This window comes from Salvelinus alpinus, chromosome 3, assembly GCF_045679555.1.
Source record: "Salvelinus alpinus chromosome 3, SLU_Salpinus.1, whole genome shotgun sequence".
NCBI classification, from domain to species: domain Eukaryota; kingdom Metazoa; phylum Chordata; class Actinopteri; order Salmoniformes; family Salmonidae; genus Salvelinus; species Salvelinus alpinus.
This window is the reverse complement of record NC_092088.1, coordinates 80,040,816-80,053,987: the sequence shown is the minus strand read 5'-3', so window position 1 is coordinate 80,053,987 and position 13,172 is coordinate 80,040,816.

Here is a 13,172-nt window from a genome sequence, read left to right as displayed (position 1 = left end):
ACAAAAGTATCTATATCCACAGTAAAACGAGTCCTATATCGACATAACCTGAAAGGCCGCTCAGCAAGGAAGAAGCCACTGCTCCAAAACCACCATAAAAAATCAGACTACGGTTTGCAACTGCACATGGGGACAAAGATTGTACTTTTTGGAGAAATGTCCTCTGGTCTGAGGAAACAAAAATAGAACTGTTTGGCCATAATGACCATTGTTATGTTTGGAGGAAAAAGTGGGAGGCCTGCAAGCCGAAGAACACCATCCCAACCGTGAAGCACGGGGGTTGCAGCATCATGTTGTGGGGGTGCTTTTCTGCAGGAGGGACTGGTGCACTTCACAAAATAGATGGCATCATGAAAAGGAAAATTATGTGGATATATTGAAGCAACATCTCAAGACATTAGTCAGGAAGTTAAAGCTGGGTTGCAAATGGGTCTTCCAAATCGTCTATGACCCCAAGCATACTTCGAAAGTTGTGGCAAAATGGCTTAAGGACAACAAAGTCAAGGTATTGGAATGGCCATCACAAAGCTCTGACCTCACCCCTATAGAAAATGTGTGGGCAGAACTGAAAAATTGTGTGCGAGCAAGGAGGCCTACAAACCTGACTCAGTTACACCAGCTTTGTCAGGATAAATGGGCCAAAATGTACCCAACTTATTGTGGGAAGCTTGTGGAAGGCTACCCCGAAACGTTTGACCCAAGTTAAACAATATTAAGGCGATGCTACCAAATACTAATTGAGTGTATGTAAACTTCTGACCCCCTGGGAATGTGATGAAAGTAATAAAAGCTTAAATAAATCATTCTCTATACTATTATTCTGACATTTAACATTCTCAAAATAAAGTGGTGATCCTAACTGACCTAAAACAGGGATTTTTTACTAGGATTAAATGTCAGGAATTGTGAAAAACTGAGTTTAAATGTCTTTGGCTAAGGTGTATGTAAACTTCTGACTTCCACTGTATATACAGGGGGTACTGGTACAGAGTGAAATGTGCGAGGGTACCGGTTAGTTGAGGTAATTGAGGTAATATGTACATGTAGGTACAGTTAAAGTGACTATGCATAGATAATAAACAGAGTAGCAGCAGTATAGCTTCCGTCCCTCTCCTCGCCCCAACCTGAGCTCGAACCAGGGACCCTCTGCACACATCAACCACAGTCACTCACGAAGCATCGTTACCCATCGCGCCACAAAAGCCACGGCCCTTGCAGAGCAAGGGGAAACACTACTTCTAGGTTTCAGAGCAAGTGACGTAACTGATTGAAACGCTATTAGCGCGTACCCGCTAACTAGCTAGCCATTTCACATCCGTTACAGGTAGACCTTTGATTAGCTGTTCAGGAGTCTTATGGCTTGGGGGTAGAATGAAATCAAATAAAATCTAAGTTTATTTGTCACATGTGCCGAATACAACAAGTGCAGCAGACCTTACAGTGAAATGCTTACAGGGTAAGCATAGTGCAATAGTGCAAAAAAGGTATTAGGTGAACAATAGGTAAGTCAAGAAATAAAAACAACAGTAAAAAAGACAGTGAAAAATAACAGTAGCGAGGCTATATTTAGTAGCGAGCCTATATACAGGCACTGGTTAGTCGGGCTGATTGAGGTAATATGTACATGTAGATATGGTTAGTTTTGGCGAAATCCTGCACGGAGCCTTCACCGTGCGCTGCCACTTTAAGAGCGCATCAGCAGTAAGGAAGGGGGAAATAAAGACAGCTCTTTCAGCTCTTTGGGGAGGAGCTCTTGGTTGGCGCGACAGTTTGATTGTTTATAAAGTTTATAAAGTATTTAACCCAATCATCGGTGTGATCGCTCTAGGTCGTGGTTGTTATCGCTTGGGACCGCGCCGGTTATGGATCGCATGGATTAGTAGCAACATTGTTGCTAAGCTTTGACATACAAACCATCTGACGGTCAGACAGTACACCGGCACGCCTGAAGACCACAGCTAAGATCTCTCTTGTTCTCTTTCTCTCTTTCTCTTCCCTCTATCGTTCCAGTGCTTTATCCTGCAACAGACTTTATATTTTTCAAATGCACTTCCCATCGAAGTTCATTAGAGCTGGACTATTATTGCCCTGCCAGAAGTATTTGGGTGGAAATTTTAGTTAAAAGGGAGGTTGCTTGCAAATTGTGTATTGTTATTTGAACTGTATTGGGGTGGGGTGTACCTATGACATGTGGCTGAGAAGATTGTGGACATTTTTAAGGCCTTTGTTGTGTCTATGAACACCCCCCACATTCATACCCTCTGCACTCCTCCACTGGAAGATAATACATATTACTGCAAATCCTCTGTTGATGACTGGGTTCTTTCTTGTTTGAAGTTGCTGTTCAATTGTTCTGCCATTATTATTGTATGGGGTATTCTTGGTGGGGTTACCCCTGTGATGTGGGTTTTATAGGGTGTGTATTCTCTTTTCTCTCCACTGGCTATCTGGTAAACAGGCTACACTCTAGGCAGTCTCTTCTGCTGATGTGTGTGGGTCTGGTAGTGGTACTCTCTCTATTCTACTCTTTTCCTTTTGGCATGGTTAATACCTGCCGGGCGCCCAAACAAAATATCTTTACCACTCTCTAATAAATACCGCTACAAAGTGACTATGCATATATGATAAACAGAGAGTAGTAGTAGTGTAAAAGAGGGGGTGGTGGGTGGCGGGACACAATGCAGATAGCCCGGTTAGCCAATGTGCGGGGGCACTGGTTGGTCGGGCCAATTGAGGTAGTATGTACATGAATGTATAGTTAAAGTGACTATGCATATATGCTAAATAGAGAGTAGCAGCAGCGTAAAAGAGGGGTTGGGGACACACACACACACACACACAATGCAAATAGTCCGGGTAGCCATTTGCTTACCTGTTCAAGAGTCTTATGGCTTGGGGGTAAAAACTGTTGAGAAGCCTTTTGGACCTAGACTTGGTGCTCTGGTACTGCTTGCCTTGCGGTAGCAAAGAGAACCGTCTATGACCAGGGTGGCTGTAGTCTTTGACAATTTTTAGGGCCTTCCTCTGACAACGTCTGGTATAGAGGTCCTGGATGGCAGGAAGCTTGGCCCCAGTGATGTACTGGGTCGTACGCACTACCCTCTGTAGTGCCTTGTGGTCGGCAGTGATGCAACCAGTCAGGATGCTCTCGATGGTGTAGGCCAAACCGTTCGGACGCTACATACGATTTTGTGAGAACGGTTTTTGGGATGTCTCATGGTCTGACAAACACTGCTCCAAATCTGTCACCTTTCACTGGAGAGGCGGAAGTGCAACATCGGCAAATGGGTGGATTGAGACTAGTTTAAATTGACAGATTTTTAAGGGGAATTTGTATTATGCTAATTATATTTCAGTGGGGCGTGGAAAAATACTATAGGGTGTTTATTTCATGTACAAAGCTAGGATATTCTCAGTGATGGAACAGTTTCTACATGCATCCAATCCAGACCTCCGAAATCTCCCTGCTACCGTATGAGTTTGATTGGCTTTTTGAGGACAACAGGTCTTGGTTGTCTCCCCCTGGTGGATGGATAAAGATGCTCCCCATCCTCAGAGTGATAGGTTCCCTGACAGATTGACAGTTTGACAGTTTACAAGAGACAACTTCACCAGTCAGACTGCCTAATTGAGTGCCCCATCTGTTGAAGTGCCTGCAAGACACCAATTTTAAAGTTATTACTAGACCATCTGCTACCCATTACATGCATTTGTCTTCAGAAGGATTTTTCCTAGAAAGCATGAAATACTTCATAATACGCCTCTTATTTACATTTTTAGCTGAAGTAGATGCATATGAGTGCAATGAACCACAGTGTTGTTTCCATGGAGACAACCAGATAAAAAGGGGGGCGGTTAAGTTGCTGAGCAATGTGTAATTGATTGGGAGGCTAATTTCCAAGGATATAATCCCATTTACCTAAAATGGGCTGTACAGCATGGCTGATGTGATTGGATCCCTGTATCATTACATTATACTAAGTCGGAATCTAAAGCCTCGGAGGGCACGCTAGAGAGGCCCAAATATGGTGTGTAATCCTACACTCTGTCCCTTTTTTCCTTCTTGTTCAACAGACTATGGCTCCCCCCAAATGTATTCATATTATTCAGTACTGACAAAGAAAACCCTTAAAATTGGGAAGCTCTGAGAAGTAACATTGCCATTCGTTTGGTTTGTTTTTCCCATCTGAAATATTAGATGCAAATTTTGCTCGGGTGCAAATGCTTAGTTAGTGAAACTGTCCTGATTTCTTAAGCTTCACACTTTAGGATCTTAAAGCTGCAGTCCGTAATTCAAATAACAATAAAAGTCACCCAGTCACTTTATTTTGGTTAACATTTCTTCGAAGTGCAAATTTTTTAGGAAAACTTGATATTCTGTACATACAGTTGCAACAAGTACCAACAAGTTTAACCTATCGAATGCACCCAGGTGATCTTGATGGTGTATTTGGGTGACTTCCCATTTCTCCCATTGACCTTGAAAAGGGCTTCTTGCTGGAGAAATGGGAGCATATCTGATTAGTGTGTCATCACTTTTTTTTCTGATTGCCTCTTTCATTTGCATTCCAGGATCCATGCCAAATACTCACTAAGGAGCCTTGGGTTTTTATTTAACCATTTAAAATCCAATAGTGTAACACAGAAAAATCCCAGAGGCTGAATCCAAGTATTACACAACTACTGTAGTCTAACTATCAATGTAAAAAAAGACAAAGAAATATCAATTAGAAATATTTTACAGCAGAATCCTCTGAGAACAGCTTAATCTCACAAGCTCTAGCTGATATTTAATGTTTATCCAATGGATAAACACATCAGATTTTGTAACGTTGAAATATTACATTCTTTAGAGGAGACATACCTTGTCGAAATGAGTACAGTCACTCATCAGAAGTAGGACTTCAAGGATACTAAAAACCTTGTGGGTTAATTATCAAGCCAAAAAACTAGGCCAAATCAGGAAGTGCAGCTCACCGTTAAACATTTGTCCAAGATGTTCTACATCGTGAGGTAACAGCCATACACACGTTTTGGCTTCAGAATGTTTATTTTACCTGTACCTAACCATACCCTGACCATAATCACACATGGTTTATTATCTAACCTTAAAACCTCTAAAGTTGATTTCTGCAGCCCTGTGGGAATCGAATTAGCATAATGAAGACATCCTCATCAAAATATGCCAGTTTAAACTAGAGATCTGTTTTTGTATGCATTGGATGCGTCTCAATCCACCGCCTCCGCCGATGTTGCACTTCCACATCTGCTGTGAAAGGTGACAGAGCTAGAGTGGTGTTTGCCAGACCATGAGACATCCCGAAAATTGGTCTTCTCACTAAGCCAACAAACTATTTACGATATGGAAAGATGAGAATCTCACACACATGATGGTGTTTCCGTTTTGCTCTACGACCCCCCCCCCACAAGCATCTTGGGACCTGTCTGAAGTCAGTACAGCCAATCTGCCAACTTCTGTCTGTTGCATCCAAACAGTTTGGGCTACACAATAATACGACCCCTCTGGCACATTAGTTTGGGCTACACACTAATACGACCCCTCAGTGGAAAAGTGAGATGCTCACAAACGCCCACAAGCCTCACAAGACTTGTCTGAAGGTACCCAGTTAACAGTTAAAAATTTGAATGGAAGTATGTATGGAGATAGTTTAGTACTAAAAAAATATATTATTTCCTGATTCTTTCTTATGTATCTTAGACATCCCCATCTTCAAAGGGGGGGACACTCTTGACCCAAACTGCTACAGACTTATATCTATCCTACCCTGCCTTTTCTAAGGTCTTCGAAAGCCATGTCAACAAACAGATTACCGACCATTTCGAATCCCACCGCACCTTCTCCGCTATGTAATCTGGTTTCAGAGCTGGTCATGGGTGCACCTCAGTTTAGGCTCAAGGTCCTAAACGATATCTTAACTGCCATCGATAAGAAACAATACTGTGTAGCCGTATTCATTGACCTGGCCAAGGCTTTCGACTCTGTCAATCACCACATCCTCATCGGCAGACTCGATAGCCTTGGTTTCTCAAATGATTGCCTCGCCTGGTTCACCAACTACTTCTCTGATAGAGTTCAGTGTGTCAAATCGGAGGGTCTGTTGTCCGGGCCTCTGGCAGTCTCTATGGGGGTGCCACAGGGTTCAATTCTTGGGCCGACTCTCTTCTCTGTATACATCAATGATGTCGCTCTTGCTCCAGGTGAGTCTCTGATCCACCTCTACGCAGACAACACCATTCTGTATACTTCTGGCCCTTCTTTGGACACTGTGTTAACAACCCTCCAGACGAGCTTCAATGCCATACAACTTTCCTTCTGTGGCCTCCAACTGCTCTTAAATACAAGTAAAACTAAATGCATGCTCTTCAACCGATCGCTGCCTGCACCTGCCCGCCCGTCCAGCATCGCTACTATGGACGGTTCTGACTTAGAATATGTGGACAACTACAAATACCTAGGTGTCTGGTTAGACTGTAAACTCTCCTTCCAGACTCACATCAAACATCTCCAATCCAAAGTTAAATCTAGAAATGGCTTCCTATTTCGCAACAAAGCATCCTTTCATGCACATCCCACTCATGCTGCCAAACATACCCTCGTAAAACTGACCATCCTACCGATCCTCGACTTCGGTGATGTCATTTACAAAATAGCCTCCAACACCCTACTCAATAAATTGGATGCAGTCTATCACAGTGCCATCCGTTTTGTCACCAAAGCCCCATATACTACCCACCACTACGACCTGTACGCTCTCGTTGGCTGGCCCTCACTTCATACACGTCGCCAAACCCACTGGCTCCAGGTCATCTACAAGACCCTGCTAGGTAAAGTCCCCCCTTATCTCAGCTCGCTGGTCACCATAGCAGCACCCACCTGTAGCACATTCTCCAGCAGGTATATCTCTCTGGTCACCCCCAAAGCCAATTCCTACTTTGGCTGCCACTCCTTCCAGTTCTCTGCTGCCAATGACTGGAACGAACTACAAAAATCTCTAAAACTGGAAACACTTATCTCCCTCACTAGCTTTAAGCACCAGCTGTCAGAGCAGCTCACAGATTACTGCACATAGCCCAGTGGTTCTTAACCTGGGTTCGATCGAACCCCAGGGGTTCGGCAGAGGTCAAGACACACATCTGACTCATATGATTCGTGATGACATGCCCCGCTTGGCCATCATTGGCTGCAGGTGATCACGCTACATCGCTTGGCCTATCTGTGCTGCAGGGAATTTGGTGCGCTCAGTAGTCGACTTGTGACTGTCGTGATGGTACGTCTTGTGATTTCTTTCTTAATATTTTAATCCCTTCATACTTACTATGTCGAGCAAAAAAAGAAAGTGGTCGGACGAATATGTACAATATGGATTCACATGTATAACGGAACGTGATGGGAGTCAGCGTCCTAACTGCATGATTTGCAATGACAAGTTGAGCAATTCTAGTCTAGCACCGGCAAAACTAAGAGAACACTTCCTTAAGCTGCATGGAGATGGAAAATACAAGAACACAACGCTCGCTGAATTCAAGGTGAAGAGAGCCAGATTCGATGAAAAGGCTACTCTGCCTGTTCTCGGCTTTGTACCCATCAACAAACCGATCCTCACAGCATCGTACGAAGTTGCTTACCTGATCGCAAAGCAGGGCAAACCACACACCATTGGTGAAACACTCATAAAACCAGCTGTGTTGAAGATGGCAAATATCATGCTGGGAAAAGAGGCTGAAGTTAAGTTATCCCAAATTCCTCTTTCAAATGACACCATCAGCGACAGAATAGAGGACATGAGCAAAGACATCTTGGCTCAAGTAGTTGCAGATCTGATTTCAAGCACGGCAAAATTCAGCCTTCAACTCGACGAGACCACAGACGTTTCCAATCTAAGCCAGCTTGCTGTATTCGTGCGCTATGTGAAAGACGACGTGATAAAGGAAGATTTTTTATTTTGTAAGCCTCTTACAACAACAACTAAGGCAGCCGACGTGAAGAAACTTGTGGATGACTTCTTCAAAGACAACAATCTTTCGTGGGATATGGTTTCTGCAGCTTGTTCGGACGGAGCTCCAGTCATGCTGGGAAGAAAGTCTGGTTTTGGTGCGCTAGTGAAAGCCGATGCACCACACATCATTGTTACGCATTGTATTCTGCACAGGCATGCGTTGGCAACAAAAACCTTGCCTCCAAAACTGGCAGAAGTATTAAAAATTGTAGTGGAATGCAATATGTGCGAACTAGTGCTCTGAGGCACCGCATCTTCAGTGAGCTGTGTAAAGAAATGGGCTCTGAATTCGAAGTACTTCTGTACCATTCTAACGTTCGATGGTTATCCCGGGGACAGGTGCTGAATCGTGTTTTGCCGTGCGTGTGGAATTAGCCCTGTTTTTGCAAGAGCACCAACATTGTCATGCAGATTGCTTCAAAAATTCTGAGTTCATTCTCATTTTAGCGTACATGGCTGATATCTTCACAGCTCTCAATCATCTCAATCAAAAGATGCAGGGCGGTGGAGTCAACATCATCGAAGCGGAGGAAAACCTGAAGGCTTTTCAAAAAAAGCTACCGTTATGGAAACGACGAACAGAGAACGATAACTTCGCAAACTTTCCCCTGCTGGACGACTGTGTAAGTAAGATCGAAGATGTATCTGGAATCGGAGACATTTCTGTACCCGCGGAACTGAAGCAAGCAATTGCCACGCACTTAGATGAGCTTGCAAAGTCTCTCGACGGATACTTCCCTACAAGAGAGTCATATCCAGCATGGGTGAGACAGCCGTTCACGTTTAGTGTTGAGACAACAGATGTCAATGATGAATACCTCGATGAAATCATTGAAATTCAGCAGAGCCAGGTTCAACAGCAACTCTTCAGAACAACAACGCTTTCAACGTTTTGGTGTCAACAAATGGTAACGTACCCTGTTATTGCTAAGAAAGCTCTGGAGATTTTCATACCGTTTGTTACAACATATCTTTGCGAGCAATCCTTTTCGAGGATGCTGGACATAAAAACGAAGAAAAGGAACAGACTTTGTTGTGAAAATGACATGAGAGTGGCACTTGCCAAGGTGAAGCCGTGCATTTCTGAACTGGTCTCTGAAAGGCAACAGCAGAAGTCACACTGATTAGCAGTACCTCCAGTACCTCCAACAAGGTTAAGAACCACTGAGTTAGGACAAATGCCACAGTGAGTCAGTCCTCTGTTTTGAATCATTTACAAACTGCTTCTGTGATGTTATTATTAAAATATATCACTGCTGTACATCACAAGCACAGTTTTTAGTTACATCACAACATATATGTCCATGTCTTTGTAGCAGTGTATTCTGCTGTAGATCGCTCAGAGAGTGCGGCAGGTACAGTAGCCTAGCAGTTAGAGCGTTGGGTAAGTAACCGAAAGATTGAGCCGAGAAGGTGAAAATACGTCGGTGCCCTTGAGGAAGGCACTAAGTCCTAATTTGCTCCAGAGGTGCTGTACTATTATGGCTGGCCGTGTAAAACAACACATTTCACTGCACCTATCCAGTGTGTGATAATACATCATTTTTTTGTATTATTATTATTTACAGGTTATGTACTGTACCGTAAAGGGCTGATCGTTGGCCCATATTACATTGCTATCTGATTAAGGTTATACATTGTGTGGAATTCAGGCAAGTAGCTGGCATCTTATAGTTTACAGATATTTTTGTTCTCGACTATTCACTTATTCCTGTTACAGTAAGAACACATTCTTATTTCCAATGCAGTCCTGGCAAAGTATTTGTTTGGGTAGGCATACTGTTTAAAGAAAATAACGTTCTCTTTATTCAGTATGGCTAGTGTTAAAGTATTTGAAATGGAACAATTTCTATTTGAACCAAGGTAGTGTCCTATTAGTGAAGATCCATTGAGATTGTAATGACAGTATCTCCTATGGAGATTCACTTTTAGGAGCTTCAAAAGCATGCCCCAAGCATCAGATTGGAACTGTGGTCTTCCTTAACAATATAGACCATATTGTTCTCTTGACATTTAATTATCTTCAAGTAATGTATTCTTATTCAGTTAAGATGTTTGCTGTTTGATTAGGTTTTCAATATGGCTAAGACATAAAAAAAAATGAGATTGTATTGTCCATTTGACATTTTAGTCGTTTAGCAGACACTCTTATCCAGAGCCACTTACAGTCAGTGCATTCATCGAAGGTAGGTGAGACAGCCACATATTAATTGGCCTTTTAACCCAACTCCCTGAGAAAGACACACACACACACACACACCTGAGCAGTTGGAATCCAGGTTTTATTATAATTTTTTACAGCTCAGTGGACCAATCCCAATCGATTAGAGACTTTTACAAAAACACATACAATTGACAAATGGAAACATGAGACTGTCATGAAACTGTAAATAAGTGCCTTTCTCAAGGTAGGTGGCATATAGGATACAATGCTAGCAAACTTTCCACACCAGATTTGGGATCTCTAACCTCTAGGCTAAATACAGTGCCTTCGGAAAGTATTCAGACCCCTTGACTTTTTCCACATTTTGTTACCTCATAGCCTTATTCTGAAATTGATTCAATTGTCTTTTTCCCTCATCAATCTACACACAATAATAAAGCAAAAACTGGTTTTTAGAAGCGTTTGCTAATTTATATAAAAAAACTGAAATATTACATTTACATAAGTTTTCAGATCATTTACTCAGTACTTTGTTGAAGCTCATTTGGCAGTGAATACAGCCTTGAGTCTTCTTGGGTATGATGCTGCAAGCTTGGCATACCTGTATTTGGGGAGTTTCTCCCATTCTTTGCAGATCCTCTCAAGCTCTGTCAGGTTTGATGGGAAGCGTTGCTGCACAGCTATTTTCAGGTCTCTCCAGAGATGTTTGATCTGGTTCAAGTCCTGGCTCTGGCTGCGCCACTCTTGGACATTCAGAGTCTTGTCCCAAAGCCAGGTTGGGTCGTTGTACTGTTGGAAGGGGAACTGTCGCCCCCAGTCTGAGATCCTGAGTGGTATGGACCAGGTTTTCATCAAGTATCTCTCTGTACGTTGCTCTATTAATCTTTGCCTCGATCCTGACTAGTCTCCCAGTCCCTGCCGCTGAAAAACATGATGCTGCAACCACCATGCTTCACTGTAGGGATGGTGCCAGTTTTCCTACAGACGTGACGCTTGGCATTCAGGCCAAAGAGTTCAATCTTGGTTTCATCAGACCAGAGAATCTTGTTTCTCATGGTCTGAAAGTCTTTAGGTGCCTTTTGGCAGACTCCAAGCGGGCTGTCATGTGCCTTTAACAGAGGGGCTTCCATCTGGCCACTCTACCATAAAGGCCTGGTTGGTGGAGTGGTGCAGAGAGGCCACTGTGTTCTTGGGGACCGTCAATGCTACAGACATTTTTTGGTACCCTTCCCAGATCTGAGCCTTGACAATCATTTCTCGGCGCACTACGGACAATTCCTTCGACCTCATGGCTTGGTTTTTGCTCTGACATGCACTGTCAACTATGGGATCTTATATAGACAGGTGTGTGCCTTTCCAAATCCTATCCAATCAATTTAATTTACTACAGGTGGACTCCAATCAAGTTGTAGAAACATCTCAAGGATGATCAATGGAAACAGGATGCACCTGAGCTCAATTTAGTGTCTCATAGCATAGGGTCTGAATACTTATGTAAATAAGGTATTTGTTTTTATTTTATATAAATTAGCAAAAATGTCTAAAAACCTGTTTTCGCTTTGTCATTATGGGGGTGTTGTGTGTAGATTGCTCAGGATTTTTTATTTACTCCATTTTAGAATAAGGCTGTAACGTAACAAAATGTGGAAAAAGTCAAGAGGTCTGAATACTTTCCGAATGCACTGTATATACCTAAATTTAAACCATTTCATTATTTTAAAATGGTAGTGTTTTTCTCCTTCTGTGTAATGACAGAACAGAGCAGATACCCGTTTTGTGTGGCAGTACAGATGTAGGATCTGAATTTGAGCCAGTTTGCTACAGCAGGAAAATGATCCTGCATCAACAGGAAATGTGAATTATTATTTTGATTATAGTTCATGAAAATGTTTGTAGGGGTTGATATGTTTTTAATAAGGGAAAATCCAGAAGCCTTTTTAAACCTCAAATACACTACAATTTTAAAATGTCCTGCAATTCTCCTGCAACAGGGTGATCAAATTAAGATCCTACACCTGTACAATCATGGATCGTTCAATGCAAGAATGAGGATAATGGACGGGTTAACCACATTCTTTGGAGCTCCACACACTGTTACCTTTTGTTTGCCATTCTGTGGGTTGTTGACTATAACTCTACCTCTTATCGGCTCACTCTGCAAACCAGCTGTTGGCATAGAGACGCTTGCAGAAGTAGCTAGTCATCCACACTAAATCAAAGTCTTACAGATCTCCTCACACACACACAATGCAACATGATTCATTACAAATCAGTGATCTGTTTCTCACATCTTGATCTGCAGTACTTCAAACACAACTCTGCTGTTTGCTTTTGTTGTTGCTCTTATACTGTTTGTCAGAGGGGGTGATTGAAAGTCTAACTGGTTCCAGTCATCCATGAATAATAGAATGTGTACTCATGGAACATAGTGTATTTTCCTCTTGATCCTCCACTGTCTCACACACCCACCTCATACACACACTCCTGTTCTCATATATACACACACTCACACACTTTTTCTATTTTTTTCGTATTATTATTTGTTTGACATTTTTACTGCATTGTTATAACATCCGCCAAATTGTGTACATGACCAATAAACTTTGATTTGACATACACACACCCTTATGAAAAAAACGTCAAATTTGCAGTTTCACGTGTGAAATAGCTGTTTTCACATGTTGAGCCTAAATTTCACGTTACATTTAGAGTTCACATTTTAACACCAACTTTTTCACGTGAGGAGAAAAACATGTTGTTTTCACCTCACATGTGAATTGCAGTTTCACATCTGAAATGTGGTTTCACATGTGAATTGCAGTTTCACATCTGAAATGTGGTTTCACTTTTCACATTTGAGAATCAGACATGCAGTTTCACATGTGGAATTTGTAAGGGCACACATGCACATATGAACACACAAACAAACTCTCTATTCTCTCGCTCTCTGGGTTTTTCACCTCTGTGTACTAAAGAAGCACTTAGAGAGA